The sequence below is a fragment of the Salmo salar genome, chromosome 12, assembly GCF_965601325.2.
Source record: "Salmo salar chromosome 12, fSalSal1, whole genome shotgun sequence".
Classification (NCBI taxonomy): Eukaryota; Metazoa; Chordata; class Actinopteri; order Salmoniformes; family Salmonidae; genus Salmo; species Salmo salar.
In genome coordinates this window covers 40,011,105-40,030,878 of record NC_138302.1, presented here as the reverse complement: position 1 = coordinate 40,030,878, position 19,774 = coordinate 40,011,105, and the positions used below count along the sequence as shown (strand labels likewise).

Here is a 19,774-nt window from a genome sequence, read left to right as displayed (position 1 = left end):
GCAGTTCTTGACACATTCAAACCAGTACGCCTGGCAACAACTACCATCCCCCGTTCTAAGGCACTTAAATATTTTGTCTTTCCCATTCACCCTCTGAATGGCACATACACAATCCATGTCTCAATTATCTAAAAGCTTAAAAATCTGACTTTGACCTGTCTCCTCCCTTTCATCTACACTAATGGAAGTGGCTTTAACAAGTGTCATCAATAAGGGATCATAGCTTTCACCTGGATTCACCTGGTCAGTCTATGTCATGGAAAGAGCAGAGTTCCTAATGTTTTGTACACTCATTGTATTTAAATAAAATGTAACCATAATAGTATTGATCAATTTGTCCAAATATTGTGGGGATGGAGTTTGGAAAGTTGCAGGTTAAGGTTGTGCTGAAGCCATAGTTTGGTTCTCTAGTCACTCTGTTGTTGGTAATTGTCTGGTCACCAGTTTAGTTCCATTTATATGAGGCAAATTATAAACAAATTATGTTTCGCTTAAGAATGTCAAACCTTGGATACTACAGATATTCACAGGTTGCATGTTTCGTCACAATATTGTTTTGAACATTCGTTTTATACTGATGCCCGACTGAGCATTCTACTCAATGCATCATCAATGAGCACAGATTACGATTTCATCAAAAGTACATTACAGTGGCCTGGAAATACAACTAAATTCAAAAGGAAGCAAATAATTAGTAGGGAAAACTTTTGTCATCATTTTGATGTCGCCAGATTGACTTTAGAAGCAGTATAATGTTAGCTAGCGAGCTAAGATAGGTGGGAGGCCACCGGATTTTAGCTAGCTAACATTAGCATTGCTAGCTATTTTTGACGAACCTTGCTTGCTAATGACAACATTGACAACTGTCTAAAGTAAATTTGACCACATGATGACGCTGGCATAGTTGTTTCCTACTAAATATTTAACTTCTTTAGCAATGTCATTGTATTTCCAGGCACTATAGTGTAATTTAGACAACAGTAGTTAGCCTCCCTCCAGATTGACTGGGTTTTCACCACTTTAGGGCAACCTATGGCGCCACCGGCAGAGGGCGGCTTGAGAATGTTCATAACAATGGCATGACGTGACTGAGGTGCAACCTAATGAATACAGTGCCTTCAGAAAGTATTCATACCCCTTGACTTTTTCCACATTTTCTTACAAAGTGGGATTAAAATGTATTTCATTGTAATTTTTTGGTCAACGATCTATACAAAATACTCTAAAGTCAGTGGAAGAAAAATTTATGGAAAATAAAATACTAATATATTTTGATTAGATAAGTATTCAACCCCCTCAAGTCAATACATGTTAGAATCACTTTTGGCAGTGATTACAGCTGTGAGTCTTTCTGGGTAAGTCTCTAAGAGCTTTGTAAACCTAGATTGTATAATATTTCCCAATTTATTATTTTAAAAGTTCTCCAAGCCCCATCAAATTGGTTATTGATCATTACTAGACAGCCATTTTCAAGTCTTGCCATAGATTTTAGTTTATTGTCCTGCTGAAAGGTAGATTTGCCTCCCAGTGTCTTTTGGAAATCAGACTGAACCAGGTAATTTAAACTCTAGAACTTTGCCTGTGCTTAGCTCTTATTCCTTTTGTTTTTATACTAAAAAGCTCCCTAGTCCTTGCTGATGACAAGCATGCCCATAAAATTATGCAGCCACCACCATGCTTGAAAATATGAAGTGGTACTCAGAGATGTGTTGGATTTGCCCCAAACATAATACTTTGTATTCAGGACAAAAATTGAACTTTTTTACCACATTTTTTGCAGTATTTCTTTAGTGCCTTATTGCAAACAGGATGCATGTTTTGGAATATTTTTATTCTGTACAGGCTTCCTTCTTTTCACTGTCATGTAGGCTAGTATTGTGGAGTAACTACAATGTTGATCCATCCTTAGTTTTCTCCTATCATAGCCATTTTAACTCTGTAGCTGGTTTAAAATCACCATTGGCCTCATAGTGAAATCCCGAGCGGTTTCCTTCCTCTCCGTCAACTGATTTAGGAAGGACACATGTATCTTTGTAGCGACTAGTTGTTTTTTAATGTTTTTATTATTATTATGTATGTATGTATATATATACAATTATTTTTTTAACACCTCTACACCCCCCCAAATATCTTAGTTATTTGTTACGGCTTGTTTTGCTAAATATATATACATTTTACCTATACATTTAACATTTACATTTTACATACATGGTATTTTTATATATATCAACAATACATTACTAAACAAACTCTTTAATCCCAACCTTTAGCCACTCTCAGCCCATCCCACCTATCACCATAGACCACCCTTGTTTAGTTTCCATGTGCCATATATTTTTAAATTGTGCTGTGATGTTTTACAACATTTTTGAATCTTTCTATTCGTATATTATCCACAGATTGTGAGCTAAAGATGAAAACCTTTTCTATGAGTATTATTATATTATTTATTGATTAGCTATGGCTTTCCAGATCGCCCAACACTGCTATTTGTAAGGTTAATTTTAAGTGCATGTTGTGATTTTTTAACCATTCCTGAACCTGTGACCAGAAACAAGCTAATACCAGAATAAGTGATCTATTGATTCTGTCTCTTCACAACAAAATCTACAGAGCTGAGATTGTTGTATGCCCCATATACAGTGGGGGAAAAAAGTATTTGATCCCCTGCTGATTTTGTACTTTTGCCCACTGATAAAGAAAGGATCAGTCTATAATTTTAATGGTAGGTTTATTTGAACAGTGAGAGACAGAATAACAAAAATAGAGAAAAACACGTCAAAAATGTTATAAATTGATTTGTATTTTAATGAGGGAAATAAGTATTTGAACCCCTCTCAATCAGAAAGATTTCTGGCTCCCAGGTGTCTTTTATACAGGTAACGAGCTGAGATTAGGAGCTCACTCTTAAAGGGAGTGCTCCTAACCGCAGCTTGTTACCTGTAAAAAAGACACCTGTCCACAGAAGCAATCAATCAATCAGATTCCAAACTCTCCACCATGGCCAAGACCAAAGAGCTCTCCAAGGATGTCAGGGACAAGATTGTAGACCTACACAAGGCTGGAATGGGCTACAAGACCATCGCCAAGCAGCTTGGTGAGAAGGTGACAACATTTGGTGCGATTATTCGCAAATGGAAGAAACACAAAAGAACTGTCAATAACCCTCAGCCTGGGGCTCCATGCAAGATCTCACCTCGTGGGGTTGCAATAATCATGAGAACAGTGAGGAATCAGCCCAGAACTACACGGGAGGATCTTGTCAATGATCTCAAGGCAGCTGGGACCATAGTCACCAAGAAAACAATTGGTAACACACTACGCCGCGAAGGACTGAAATCCTGCAGCGCCCGCAAGGTCCCCCTGCTCAAGAATACATATACATGCCCGTCTGAAGTTTCCCAATGAACATCTGAATGATTCAGAGGACAACTGGTGAAAGTGTTGTCAGATGAGACCAAAATGGAGCTCTTTGGCATCAACTCAACTCGCCGTGTTTGGAGGAGGAGGAATGCTGCCTATGACCCCAAGAACACCATCTCCACCGTCAAACATTGAGGTGGAAACATGCTTTGGGGGTGTTTTTCTGCTAAGGGGACAGGACAACTTCACTGCATCATTTGACGGGGCCATGTACTGTCAAATCTTGGGTGAGAACCTCCTTCCCTCAGCCAGGGCATTGAAAATGGGTCGTGGATGGGTATTCCAGCATGACAATGACCCAAAACACACGGCCAATGCAACAAAGGAGTGGCTCAAGAAGAAACACATTAAGGTCCTGGAGTGGCCTAGCCAGTCTCCAGACCTTAATCCCATAGAAAATCTGTGGAGGGAGCTGAAGGTTCGAGTTGCCAAACGTCAGCCTAGAAACCTTAATGACTTGGAGAAGATCTGCAAAGAGGAGTGGGACAAAATCCCTCCTGACATGTGTGCAAACCTGGTGGCCAACTACAAGAAACGTCTGACCTCTGTGATTGCCAACAAGGGTTTTGCCACCAAGTACTAAGTCATGTTTTGCATAGGGGTCAAATACTTATTTCCCTCATTAAAATGCAAATCATTTTATAACATTTTTGACATGCGTTTTTCTGGATTTTTTGGGTTGTTATTCTGTCTCTCACTGTTCAAATAAACCTACCATTAAAATGATAGACTGATCATTTCTTTGTAAGTGGGCAAACGTACAAAATCAGCAGGGGATCAAATACTTTTCCCCCCCACTGTATATAGCATTCTGTTGGTGGAAAGAATTTGAGATAATTTAAATTGAAAAACTCTTAAGTGTTGAGTCAAGTGTAGTTTTTTGTACCATTTCATAAACCATGTGCCATGGAATTGGTACATCGAAAATCTCCTCCCATTTATTTTGCAACATTTTTTTCCTCAGATGAAACTGCTATATTTTTCTATTTATGCCAGTTCCTTTCAGACAATTTGTATCCTTAATATATGGCAGGAAAACAAGTTCCCTACCTTCTCCCCTTTCCACTAGCCTCCTCCATTTTTGTGGTAGGGCTGCATTCAGTTGGTTGTAAATTTGGATTGAACAGATATTCCCAAATATTTTTGATAACTGCATATGTAACATAACTCCTCTATTTCTATTCATAATATCATTAATAAATAATGTTTTTTTTTTATTAATCAATATATTTGAGTTTAAACATAACATTTGTTGTAATATTTGTTATTTATTTTCTGAAGGATAAAACTGAAATTGTAACCAGCTTTGTATGGCTTGTTTATGAAAGGGCGATACTTTAAACAACATTTCATTCTCAATTAGTCAGAAATTATTAGTTGTAATCTGTATGAAGGCAACAACAAAAAAATTAACAAAGGATTAGCTTTTCTTAATAATCTACTGGAGAACCATTTTGGGTTTAAGTATAACTTATGCATGAGTGAAGCTTTTAGTGAGAGGTTTAAAGCTTTAAAATGTAATAATTGTAGCCCCCCAAACTCATATTCATTATATAAATAGCCACGTTTAATTGTGTCTGGCTTAGCATTCCAAATAAAATAAAATATTTTTTGCTCATATAATTTTAAAAACAAAATCATCTGGAGTAGGCAATGCCATTAGTAAGTAAGTAAACTGTGATAGGACCAAAGAGTCAGTAATATTTCTATAAATAGACAAGTATTTTCCTCTCCATGGTTGCAAAATCCTATCTATTTTTGCTAACTTTCTATTGAAATGAATTGTGGTAAATTCATTTATATTTTTGGAGATGTGAATACCAAGTATGTCTACTTCACCATCCGCCCATTTTATTGGTAAACTACAAGGTAGTGTAAACACTGTATTTTTTAACAATCCAATACGTAATATGGTACAACTTTAATCATCAGCTGTCAGAGCCGCTTACCGATCACTGTACCTGTACACAGCCAATATGTAAATAGCACACCCAACTACCTCATTCCCATATTGTTACTAATCCTCTTGCTCTTTTGCACCCCAGTATCTCTACTTGCACATCATCATCTGCACATCCATCACTCCAGTGTTAATGCTAAATTGTAATTATTTTGCTTCTATGGCCTATTTATTGCCTTACCTCCCTACTCTTCTACATTTGCACACAGTTGTAAATGAGAACTTGTTATCAACTGGCCTACCTGGTTAAATAAAGGTGAAATAAAAATAAAATAAATAAAAATAAACACTTGTCATAAATAGGTTTTAGTCCAGAGAGGCTAGAAAAGTGATCAAGATCTTCAATGAGACTGTGCAGGGATCCAAATTGTGGACTTAAGAAAAAACTAGAGCCATCAGCATACATTCACACTTTTGTTTTTATCCCCTGGATTTCTAACCCCTTGATGTTCTATGCTTAAAATATTTTGCTTCCTATTTCAAAATATCATTTGGTGAATCATGTATAACGAGTTTCTGTAAATTCTTTTTGGTAGAATTTCTGTGTTGAAGATTCAGTATATTTTGTGCATTTTTCCCCATTTTCTATCCAATTCGCTTTATTTTTGTAATACATTACAGTTGATCATTCTTGATTAAGTACCTCCATTTCTTTTTGTTTTTCCACTAACCTATTTTGTGCCTCTATAGTACAGTTTCCATTACCATTACCTGCGTTGTTACTTCCTCTATTTTCTTTATTAGTCTCATCTCTTTTGACCTAAACTGCTATTGTTTTAATGATAAGTATTGTATTGAATGGCCTCTAAAAGTACATTTGAAAGTGTCCCATAAAATTAGGTGATCTGCTGTACCTATGTTGTACAAAAAAAGTAAATTGTGAGTTTTGTCTTAGTTAAGAACAAATTGTCATCCAATAGGCTTTGATTAAATTTCCAATATCCCCGTCCACGTGGAAATTCTGTAAGAGTTAAATGGAGGCCAATTAGATGGTGGTCCGATCGCATTCGGTCTCCTATTGATACTTTTTTAAACTTTTGATGCCAGCAAGAACAAGACTAAGAAGTAATCAAGAGGCTAGCTTGATTAAGCCTCCTCCATGTATATCTCACTAGGTCAGGGTTTTTCAACCTCCATATACCCACTAGTTCTAATGTATCCATGATCTTTGTAATCTCCTTAAGTGCTTGAGGGTGATCGTTTGTAGAATGATTTCCTTTACGATCCAATGATGTACTGAAAACCGTATTAAAATCTCCCACCATAATAATAGATTGTTTTGTTGCTTGTGAGCTCAATAAATATATATTTTCAAAAGAATTGTGGATCATCATTATTTGGCCCATATAGATTAATTAGACAGATCTGTTTTTGGTCCAATAGCATATTTAAAATAATCCATCTTCCTTGCGGATCTGTTTGCACAATCGGCTCAAAATGTGTAAACTCAGCAAAAAAAGAAAAGTCCTCCCACTGTCAACTGCGTTTATTTTCAGCAGACATAACATGTGTAAATATTTCTATGAACTTAACATTCAACATCTGAGACAAACTGAACATGTTCCACGGACATGTGACTAACAGAAATTGAATGTGTCCCTGAACAAGGGGGGGGGGGGGGATCAAAAAGTAACATTCAGTATCTGATGTGGCATTAAGTACTGCAGTGCATCTCCTCCTCATGGACTGCACCAGATTTGCCAGTTCTTGCTGTGAGATGTTACCCCACTCATCCACCAAGGCACCTGCAAGATCCCGGACATTTTTGGGAGGAATGGCCCAAGCCCTCCGATCCAACAGGTTCCAGACGTGCTCAATGGGATTGAGATCCGGGCTCTTTGCTGGCCATGGCAGAACACTGACATTCCTGTCTTGCAGGAAATCATGCACAGAACAAGCAGTATGGCTGGTGGCATTGTCATGCTGGAGGGTCATGTCAGGATGAGTCTGCAGGAAGGGTACCACATGAGGGAGGAGGATGTCTTCCCTGTAACGCACAGCATTGAGATTGCCTGCAATGACAACATGCTCAGTCCGATGATGCTGCGACGTCACCGCCCCAGGCCATGACGGACCCTCCCCCTCCAAATCACAGGCCTCGGTGTAACTCTCGACGGTGGATTTGTGTCCATAGGCAACGTTGTTGCCGGTGATGTCTGGTGAGGACCTGCCTTAGAACAGGCCTACAAGCCCTCAGTCCAGCCTCTCTCAGCCTATTGCGGACAGTCTGAGCACTGATGGAGGGATTGTGCATTCCTTGTGTAACTCGGGCAGTTGTTGTTGCCATCCTGTACCTGTCCCGCAGGTGTGATGTTCGGATGTACCGATCCTGTGTTGGCGTTGTTACACGTGGTCGACCCCTGCAAGGACAATCAGCTGTCCGTTCTGTCTCCCTGTAGCGCTGTGAGACGCCTCAGACAGTACTCACATTGCAATTTATTGCCCTGACCACATCTGCAGTAATCATGCCTCCTTGCAGCATGCCTAAGGCAAGTTCACGCAGATGAGCAGGGCCCCTTGGCATCTTTCTTTTGGTGTTTTTCAGAATCAGTAGAAAGACCTCTTTAGTGTCCTAAGTTTTCTCATAACTGTGACCTTAATTGCCTACCATCTGTAAGCTGTTAGTGTCTTAACGAACGTTCCACAGGTGCATGTTCCTTAATTGTTTTTGGTTCATTGAACAAGCATGGGAAACAGTGTTTAAACCCTTAACAATGAAGATCTGTGAAGTTATTTGGATTTTTAAGATTTATCTTTGAAAGACAGGGTCCCGAAAAAGGGATGTTTCTTTTTTTCTGAGTTTATTAATTAGTATAATCACCCCTTTTGTAGTGCAATGCGTACTGGCGGCAGAGAAGTCAGGCGCAGGAGAGCAAAAACTGATTTACAACGGTGTCATTTAATATCCATAAACCACCGTCAACAGAACAATACAATAAATGGGTCAAACAAAACCCGGTAAAATACCAGCATACCGTGCATAAGCACTACAAGAAAACAATTACCGACAAGGACATGAGGGGGAACAGAGGGTTAAATACACAACATGTAATTGATGGAATTGGAATCAGGTGTGATGGAAGACAAGACAAAACCAATGAAAATGAAAAGTGGATCAGCGATGGCCAGAAGGTCGATGACTTCAACCGCTGAATGCCGCCCGAACAAGGAGAGGGACCAACTTCGGCAGAAGTTGTGACAGTACCCCCCCTTGATGCGCGGCTCCAGCAGCGTGTCGACACTGGCCTCGGGGACGACCCGGAGGGCGAGGCGCAGGGCGATCCGGGCGAAGACGGTGGAACTCCTGCAGCATTGAAGGGTCCAACTCGTCCTCGACCGGAACCCAGCACCTCTCCTCCGGACCATACCCCTCCCACTCCGAGTTAATGAAGGCCCCTCGTCCGACGCCTCGAATCCAGTATGGAGCGAACGGAGTACGCCGGGGCCCCCCCGATGTCTAGAAGGGGCGGAGGAACCTCCCGCACCTCAGACTCCTGGAGCGGGCCAGCCACCACCGGCCTGAAGAGAGACACATAGAACGAGGGGTTAATACGGTAATCAGGTGGAAGCTGTAACCTATAACAAACCTCATTCACTCTCCTTAGGACTTTAAAAATGGCTCCACAAACCGCGGACCCAGCTTCCGGCAGGGCAGGTGGAGGGGCGAGAGCCAGACCCGGTGGGCCTCACTGCGGTGGCGATCTGCGTTCACCTTCTGGCGCGTCACGGCCTGCTGAAGGTGAACACGGACAGCTTCCCATGTCTCCTCCGCACGCCTGAACCAGTCGTCCACCGCAGGAACCTCGGTCTGACTCTGATGCCAAGGCGCCAGAACCGGCTGGTACCCCAGTACGCAGTGGAAGGGAGAGAGGTAAGCAGAGGAGTGGCGAAATTAGTTCTGTGCCATCTCGGCCCAGGGCACGACCGCCGCCCACTCCCCCGGCCGGTCCTGGCAATGGGACCGCAGAAACCTGCCCACATCCTGGTTCACTCTCTCCACCTGCCCATTACTCTTGGGGTGAAACCCTGAAGTAAGGCTGATTGAGACCCCCAGATGTTCCATGAACACCTTCCAGACCCAAGACGTGAACAGGGGGACCCTGATCACAAACTATATCCTCAGTCACCCCGTAGTGCCGTAAGACGTGTGTAAACAAGGCCTCTGCAGTCTGTAGGGCCGTAGGGAGACCGGGCAGAGGGAGGAGACGACAGGACTTAGAGAAACGATCCACAACGACCAGGATCGCCGTGTTACCCTGTGAGGGTGGAAGATCAGTCAGAAAATCCACCAACAGGTGCGACCAAGGCCACTGTGGAACGGGTAAGGGGTGTAGCTTACCTCTGGGCAGGTGCCTAGGAGCCTTACACTGGGCGCACACCGAGCAGGAGGAAACATAACCCTCTCGTCCTTAGCCAAGGTAGGCCACCAGTACCTCCCGCTCAATCAGCGCACTGTCCGACCAATCCCAGGATGACCAGAGGAGGGTGACGTGTGGGCCCAATAGATCAACCGGTCACGAACAGCAGACGGGACGTACAGACGCCCAGCGGGATGCTGGACGGGAGCGGGCTCTGCACGTAACGCCTGCTCAATGTCCGTGTCCAGCTCCCACACTACCGGCGCCACCAGGCAGAAGGCGGGGAGAGTATGGGAGTGGGATCCATGGGCCGCTCCTCTGTCATACTGCCAGGACAATGTGTCTGCCTTCACGTTCTGGGAGCCTGGTCTGTAGGAAAGGGTAAACACAAAACAGGTGGAAAAACATGGCCCACCTTGCCTGGCGAGGGTTCAGTCTCCTCGCTGCCCGGATATACTCCAGATTGCGGTGGTCAGTCCAGATGATAAAAGGGTGTCTAGCCCCCTCAAGCCAATGTCTCCATGCCTTCAAGGCCTTGACGACAGCCAACAGCTCCCGGTCCCCCACGTCATAGTTTCTCGTCGCTGGGCTGAGCTTCTTCGAGAAGAAGGCACAGGGGCGGAGCTTCGGTGGCGTACCCGAGCGCTGAGAGAGCACAGCTCCTATCCCAGCCTCGGAGGTGTCCACCTCCACTACGAACGCCAAAGAGGGATCCGGATGGGCCAGCACGGGAGCCGAGGTAAACAGAGCCCTCAGGTGACTAAAAGCCCTGTCCGCCTCAGCTGACCACTGCAACCGTACCGGGCCCCCCTTCAGCAGTGAAGGAAACCGTAGTAGCACCAATGGAAACCCCTAAACACCTGCCTGAGCACTCTCTCTGCCACCCTGTGAGAGCCCTCTGTGGCCAAGAAACAGTGGGGTTATGACAAGCTAACCAGGGTAGGCCCAGCACCACGGGAAACGCAGGAGAGTCAATAAGGAAGAGACTAATTCTCTCCGTGTGACCCCCCTGCGTCACCATGCCCCCCCCCCTGCGTCACCATGCCCAAAGGAGCGGTGACCTCCCTAATCAACCCTGACCCTAATGGCCGACTATCTAAGGCGTGAACGGGGAAGGGCACAGCCACGGGAATAATGGGGATCCCTAAACTATGGGCTAACGCTCTATCAATAAAATTCCCAGCCGGGCCTGAATTGACGAGTGCCTCATGCTGGGAATGCGGGGAAAACTCAGGGAAAGTGACACACAAACATATGTGCAACAGAGGGCTCTGGGTGAGAATGGTGCCGGCTCACCTGGGGTGACGCCAGAGCGCCCTGCCTGCTGCCTCGATCCCCAGAGGAACCAACCCGGCACCGACAGGCAGTGTGACCTCTGCGGCCACAGATGGTGCACGAGCTGGAACCCTCTCCGGTCTCCCTGCGCACCGCCTCTCCCAGCTCCATGGGTATCGGAGAGGGGGTGCGAGAAGATGGAACCACCAGACCCCGATCTGAACGTCTGCGGGTAGCCAGCAGGTTGTCCACCCGGGTGGACAGGTCCACCAGCTGGTCGAACGTGAGGGTGGTGTCTCTGCACGCCAACTCCCGACGGACGTCCTCGCACAGACTGCAGCGGTAATGGTCGATCAGGGCCCTGTCGTTCCATCCCGCGCCGGCAGCCAGGGTCGTAAACTCCAGGGCGAACTCCTGGGCGCTCCTCATCTCCTGCCTCAGATGGAAGAGGCGTTCACCCGCTGCTCTACCCTCGGGTGGGTGGTCAAAGACTACCCGGAAACCGCGGGTGAACTCCTCATACTGGTCCATGCCGCATCTCCCTCTCTCCACACGGCATTGGCCCACTCCAGCGCTTTCCCGGTGAGGCACAAGACGAGGGCGGACACGCTCTCACGGCCCGACGGCGCTCAGGGGAGACCCCGGTTGTGCTGGTGGAGGCGCTGGAAGAACTCCGTCTTTCCCAGCGGTCCATTTTCTGCACATCGTGGTCCATGGCGGTGCCATGATGGTGGAGCATTGCTGCGTGCTCCCGGACGCGCTCCTCCACCCCTATACCTGGGGTACCTGCTCCTGCTGACTCCATAGTTTGGTCGGTAATTCTGTAGTGCAATGCATACTGGCGGCAGAGAAGTCAGGCGCAGGAGAGCGAAAACTGATTTACAACGGTGTCATTTAATATCCATAAACCACCGTCAACAGAACAATACACTAAATGGGTCAAACAAAACCTGGTAAAATACCAGTATACCGTGCATAAGCACTACAAGAAAACAATTACTGACAAGGACAGGGGGTTAACCTCTATGGCCTAGGTGGGACGTTAGCGTCCCACTCTATTCAACAGCCAGTGGAATCGCATGGCGCGAAATACAAATACCTCAAATGCAATAATTTCAATATTTCAAACATACGACTATTTTACACCATTTGAAAGATAAGACTCTCGTTAATCTAACCACACTGTCCGATTTCAAAAAGGCTTTACAGCAAAAGCAAAACATTAGATTATGTTAGGAGAGTACATAGACACAAATAACCACACAGCCATTTTTCAAGCAAGCATATATGTCACAAAAACCCAAAACACAGCTAAATGCAGCACTAACCTTTGATGATCTTCATCAGATGACACTCCTAGGACATTATGTTATTCAATACATGCATGTTTTGTTCAATCAAGTTCATATTTATATCAAAAAACAGCTTTTTACATTGGCGTGTGATGTTCAGAACTAGCATTCCCACCGAAAACTTCCAGTGAATTTACTAAATTACTCATGATAAACGTTGACAAAATACATAACAATTATTTAAAGAATTATAGATACAGAACTCCTTTATGCAATCGCTATGTCAGATTTTAAAATAGCTTTTCGGCGAAAGCACATTTTGCAATATTCTGAGTACATAGCTCAGCCATCACGGCTAGCTAATTTGACACCCGCCAAGTTTGGGGCAACCTAAACTCAGAATTACTATTAGAAAACTTGGATTACCTTTGCTGTTCTTCGTCAGAATGCACTCCCAGGACTGCTACTTCCACAACAAATGTTGTTTTTGTTCCTAATAATCCATACTTATGTGCAAATACCCCCGTTTTGTTTGTGCGTTCAGGTCACTATCCAAAGGGTAATGCGAGTGCATTTCGAGACAAAAAAATTCAAAATGTTCCTTTACCGTACTTAGAAGCATGTCAAACGCTGTTCAAAATCAATTTATGGTATTTTTCTCGTAAAATAGCGATAATATTCCAACCGGACAATACTGTATTCATTCAAAGAGGAAAATAAAAAATGGCAAGGTCTCGTGAACGCGCATTTCCATTCCCTTTGTCCTCAGGCAGACCACTGACAAACTGAGTTACTATACTTTGCCCAGAGACAGGAGACGCCCCAATCTGCTTTCTGGCGGCTTTAGAGAGACAAGGGAAGCCTTAGAAAGTGCAACATAACCCCACGGATACTGTAGTTTCGATAGACAAGCAAAAGGAGAACTACAAAATCGCAGACAGGCCACTTCCTACTTGGAATCTTCTCAGGTTTTTGCCTGCCATATGAGTTCTGTTATACACAGACACCATTCAAACGGTTTTAGAAACTTTAGAGTGTTTTCTATCAAAATCTACTAATAATATGCATATTCCCATTTCTGGGCAAGAGTATTAACCAGTTTAAATCGGGTACGTTTTTTATCCGGCCGTGAACCGGCCTCCTAGCCCAGACAGGTTAAATACACAATATGTAATTGATGGAATTGGAACCAGGTGTGATGGAAGACAAGACAAAACCAATGGAAAATGAAAAGTGGATCAGCGATGGCTAGAAGGTCGGTGACTTCGACCGCCGAACGCCGCCCGAACAAGGAGAGGGACCAACTTCGGTGGAAGTTGTGACACATTTTTGAGTATCTTTGACCATGACAAAAATATATTTCCCTCTCCGTCCTTTTTTCCACCCAACCATCTATATTTGTATTATGAGTTTCTTGTGAACAATAGATATTATATTATTTCTCTTTTAGCCATGTAAAAATGTATCTTATTTTTTTATGATCTGCTAGGCCATTACAAGTATAACTTGCTATACTTATTTCCCCACTTACCATAATGATATCCATGTTTCAATTATACTTACCACAACCAATGTTAGTAAACTTACCATTAAAAGCACCATGATGATTAAGTGTCCTTTTAGCTGTACCATAATAATTTGCACTGTTAAGCATACTGTAACTTTGTAAACCTCCAATTGTCCTAATATTCCACCCACTAAAACCTCCCCCCATATCTAGGTCTGTTGTCACTAAGACCATCAGACCATCTCCCTGACTCATGACGCACCTTTGCGTCCTAAGGCAAACCCTTGGCTGCCAATTGGTGTTGGCCAGAGGGAAATATGGGCAGTTCCATGATAACATAATTATCTATGAGGATGCCTAAGAGAACTAACCAAATAACATGGAAAACAGTCTGGGAAAAATAAATACGCTTAGGTTGGAGTCATTAAAACTTGTTTTTCAACCACTACACAATTTTCTTGTTAACAAACTATAGTTTTGGGAAGTCGGTTAGGACATCTACGTTGTGCATGTCACAAGTAATTTTTCCAACAATTGTTTACAGACAGATTATTTCACTTATAATTCACTATATCACAATTCCAGTGGGTCAGAAGTTTTACACTAAGTTGACTGTGCCTTTAAACAGCTTGTAATATTCCAGAAAATCCATGATGTCAAGCAAAGAGCCACTGAGTTTGAAGGTAGGCTTTGAAATACATCCACAGGTACACCTCCAATTGACTCAAATTATGTCAATTAGCCTATCAGAAGCTTATAGAGCCATGACATCATTTGCGTCAATTGGAGGTGTACCTGTGGATGTATTTCAAAGCCTACCTTCAAACTCAGTGCCTCTTTGCTTGACATCATGGGAAAATCAAAAGAAATCAGCGAAGACCTCAGAAAAAACATTGTAGACCTCCACAAGTCTGGTTCATCCTTGGGAGCAATTTCCAAACGCCTGAAGGTACCACGTTCATCTGTACAAACAATAGTACGCAAGTATAAACATCTGACCACACAGCCGTCATACCGCTCAGGAAGGAGATGCGTTCTGTCACCTAGAGATGAACGTACTTTGGTGCGAAAAGTGCAAATCAATCCCAGAACAACAGCAAAGGACCTTGTGAAGATGCTGTGGAAACCAGTACAAAGGTATCTATATCCACAGTAAAACGAGTCCTATATTGACATAACCTGACAGGTCGCTCAGCAAGGAAGAAGCCACTGCTCCAAAACCGCCATAAAAAGCCAGACTACGGTGTGCAACTGCACATGGGGACAAAGATAGTGCTTTTTGGAGAAATGTCCTCTGGGATGAAATAAAAATAGAACTGTTTGCCCATAATGACCATTGTTATGTTTGGAGGAAAAAGGGGGAGGCTTGCAAGCTGAAGAACACCATCCCAACCGTGAAGCACGGGGTGGCAGCATCATGTTGTGGGGGTGCTTTGCTGCAGGAGGGACTGGTACACTTCACAAAATAAATGGCATCAGGGAGGAAAATTGTGTGAATATATTGAAGCAACATCTCAAGAAATCAGTAAGTTAAAGCTTGGTCGCAAATGGGTCTTCCAAATGGATAATGACCCCAAGCATACTTCCAAAGTTGTGGCAAAATGGCTTTAGGACAACAAAGTCAAGGTATTGGAGTGGCCATTACAAAGCCGTGACCTCAATCCCATAGAAAATATGGTGGGCAGAACTTTAAAAGTGTGTGCGAGCAAGGAGGCCTACAAACCTGACTCAGTTACACTAGCTCTGTCAGGAGGAATGGGCCAAAATTCACCCAACTTATTGTGGGAAGCTTGTGGAAGACTACCCGAAATGCAATGCTACCAAATACTAATTGAGTGTATGTAAACTGACCCACTGGGAATGTGATGAAAGAAATAAAAGCTGAAATAAATCATTCTCTACTATTATTCTGACATTTCACATTCTTAAAATAAAGTGGTGATCCTAACTGACCTAAGACAGGAAATTTTTACTAGGATGAAATGTCAGGAATTGTGAAAAACTGAGTTTAAATGTATTTGGCTAAGGTGTATGTAAACTTCTGACTTCAACTGTAAATATATCGCAAGACCAGTCCCTTTTTTTATGTCCATTACATGCAAGACATATTTTATGTGGTCCTCATTCTATCCTGTTGTATTCCGACAATAAAAGGAAGAAGGAAAATGGAACATAGATTCTAACAGCCACTAATGACTGCAAGTAAAAATGTGTTTTCATCACATTATATCCTATTGTATCGTTCCATGGCTGTGCCAGAGCCGACCGCAAGCCAACCCCGGGCACTCCCTTATGGGAAGGCATACTCAAGTTCAACTCACAATCGATTCCGACACAGCCACGGCACGACAGCCACGAACACATACAGTACTGATAATCCAGAGCGAGTAAACTTGTAAAACCAACCCTCTCTCCACCATACACGTTTTTTATTCCAGGGTTGTTGCTATATCACCTCAGCTGTTTTACACCTAGGCCTATAGCATTAGGATCAAGAATATAAAAGGTAGCATAAATAGCTTATATAGAAATATATATATATATATATATATATATATATATATATATATAATATAATATATCTCTCGCTTAGAGAAGTGCTTCCATAAGCCAATTATCGTTAACTTGAATCCCTTTATCCCAATGTTAAGCAGCCCACACACACTAGAGACAACAACCCTGTTGACAATACCTAATCCATCCATTTGCCGGTGTGTATCGGAAGAATAATCATCCTTTACATTTTTTACATTGAGATTTATTTTTTAAATGTAAAAGTGTAATACCAATTATTTTAGGATCGTATAGGCCTATTCCAATAGAGACCCTAGGCAGGTTTTTAATTATATAATCCTTTATCCGAGCCCTATAATACATATATTCATATTGATTATGTTTTATCTTAAAAGATAATCATTCCGATTCACATCGGCAAACAAGGGCCGCACTATATAACAGCTTTTAAGTCATAATATACCCAACCTCTACAATTAGGACATATCATCATAAACAACAAAAAAACAACCTTGGTATTTCTAATGTACAATCTTCAAATTAAATACAGAAAAAAATCATAAAGAATAAAAAAGGTCAGCCTTACCCATCCTCGCCTTCCTCGAAATCAAAACCTGATATTACGTCCATATAGTCCAAAGTTCCATATAGCCTATAATGAAAATTGATAAGTTCATCATACCCATTCAGCATTACCATAAATCCAACCTTATTTTAAGTCCACGGTTCCATAATGCATGAATAAAAACAAAAAAAGTTGTTCATGGAAAATAATTGTTTTTGTAAAAAAACAATGAATCCATATTTTTATTGTGGTGCAAATATGTATAGGGGACTACTTCAACAGTAGGTAGCTACACTCACAGACACGTTATAATCTTTGAGTCCTTGAACATTTGATTATTTACATATAATTGATCGACCACTAGACGAACATTCTGCTTCTCTGCTCTGAGCCTTTTGAAAGTGGGGTACAGGGCACGTTGTCTCTCCACTATTTCATGAGGAAATTGTTCATTAATAGAGAATGGGGTGTTCTTCAATTCCCCACCCTTTTGTAACAAGGACATTTTCATTTTCTAGTGGGTTAGCATAGCTACGATCGGACGGGGCCTTCTCTCTGCTCTGTTACCAAAACGGTGAGCTCTTTGAAAATCAATTGTTTCCACCTGTTCGTCCGTCATCTTGAGATTACGTTTCATGAACACCTTGACTTTTTCCATCGTTGACATCCTCCTTTATTCCCATTATAACAATATTATTTCTCATACTTCTGCACTTTAGATCAAGTAATTCGCTTTAATTGTTTTATTATCATACCGTAGTGCACAGTAGTTTTCAATATCTTATTTTCCACTTGTAGTTCTTCCATCATTTTATTACTGTAATCCATTCCTCTTTTTAAGGCCTCAACCTTCCCCAAGAGCCCAGGCAATAGATCAATTTTTTTTAACTGCTCTCTCATGCTTGTAAGCAATGCTCTATCTTATGGAGACAGTTATAAAAAAAATCCCCCTCCAATGTTAAGTTTGGAATTTTAGACGATGGCTTTCCTCCTGTTTCGCTTGCAGAACTCGAGGGAAGGTCTTCTCTTGTTTGTTTCGATGTATCTGTTTCTTTTTTAAGCATATCAAAATTCGGATCAATATATCGTTCCAGATTCTCTATATTATCCAGAATGCTTTGTTTTGTAGTTATCAGCTAATCCTCATTTTTTTGTGATTAATTCATAGGACAAAGTGTGCCTACCACGCTGCCACCTGTTACGTCATCACCCTCTAGAGCCCCCTGACTAGTTGTTTTGATACACCATCCAAAGTGTAATTAATAACTTCACCATGCTCAAAGGTATATTCAATGTCTGCTTTTTTTTTTTACGCGTCTACCAATATGTGCCCTTCTTCATGAGGCAATGGAAAACCTCCCTGGTCTTTGTTTTTGAATCTGTGCATGAAATCCAATGCTTAACCTTACAAATCATTTTATGTGTGGGGTACAGAGATGGGGTAGTCATTAAAAAAAATCATATTAAACACCATTATTGAACACAGAGTGAGTCCATGCAACTTAATGTCTGACTTGTTAAAACTTCTTATGGCTTGAATCCCGTTAGCGGGATCGATATGACAACAGCCAGTGAAAGTGCAGGGCGCCAAATTCAAAACGAAAATCTCATAATTAAAATTCCTCAAACATACAAGTATTATACACCATTTTAAAGCTTTACTTCTTGTTAATCCAGCCACAGTGTCTGATTTCAAAAAGGCTTTACGGCGAAAGCAAACTATGATTATGTTAGGTCAGCACCTAGTCACAAAAAAACAGCAATTTTCCAGCCAAAGAGAGGAGTCACAAAAAGCAGAAAGAGATAAAATGTATCACTAACCTTTGCTGATCTTCATCAGATGACACTCATAGGACTTCATGTTATACAATACATGTATGTTTTGTTCGATAAAGTTCATATTTATATCCAAAAATCTCAGTTTACATTGGCGCGTTATGTTCAGTAATATTTTGCCTCCAAAACATCCGGTGATTTTGCAGAGAGCCACATCAATTTACAGAAATACTCATCAAATGTTGATGAAAATACAAGTGTTATGCATGGAACTTTAGATAAACCTCTCATGAATGCAACTGCTGTGTCAGATTTCAAAAAAGCTTTACCGAAAAAGCACACCATGCAATAATCTGAGTACTGCGCTCAGACACAAAAACATGCCATACAATATATCCACCATGTTGGAGTCAACAATAGTCAGAAATAGCATTATAAATATTCACTTACCTTTGATGATCTTCATCAGAATGCATTCCCAGGAATCCCAGGTCCATAATAAATGTTTGTTTTGTTCGATAAAGTCCATCCTTTATGTCCAAATACCTCCTTTTTGTTCGCGCCTTCAGTTCACAAATCCACATTCATGACGCGCAGGTCAGACGAAAACTCAAACATTTCTATTACAGTTTGTAGAAACATGTCAAACGGTGTATAGAATGAATCTTTAGGATGTTTTTATCATAAATCCGCAATAAAGTTTCAACCGGAGAAATCCTTTGTCTTCAGAAATGCAATGGAACTGAGCTACCTCTCATGTGAGCTCGCATGGCTGAGGCTCATGCCCTGCTGGCAGTCCTCTCACTCAATGAGCTCTTATTCATCCCCACTTCACAGTAGAAGCCTCAAACAAGGTTCTAAAGACTGTTGACATCTAGTGGAAGCCTTAGGAAGTGCAAAATGACTGTAGTTTGGATAGACAATCACTTGAAAAACTACAAACCACTTCCTGTTTGGATTTTTTCTCTGGTTTTTGCCTGCCATATGGGTTCTGTTATACTCACAGACATCATTCAAACAGTTCTAGAAACTTCAGAGTGTTTTCTATCCAAATCTACTAATGATATGCCTATCTTAGTTTCTGGGCATGAGTAGCAGGCAGTT

At 42.1% G+C, this 19,774-nt stretch overlaps 1 protein-coding gene across 2 annotated transcripts in view; it reads left to right on the top strand.

The window, feature by feature from the left end:
- eml6 (EMAP like 6) overlaps positions 1 to 19,774 on the top strand; it is a 73,062-nt gene that overhangs the window by 39,822 nt on the left and 13,466 nt on the right. The window lies entirely within an intron of this gene.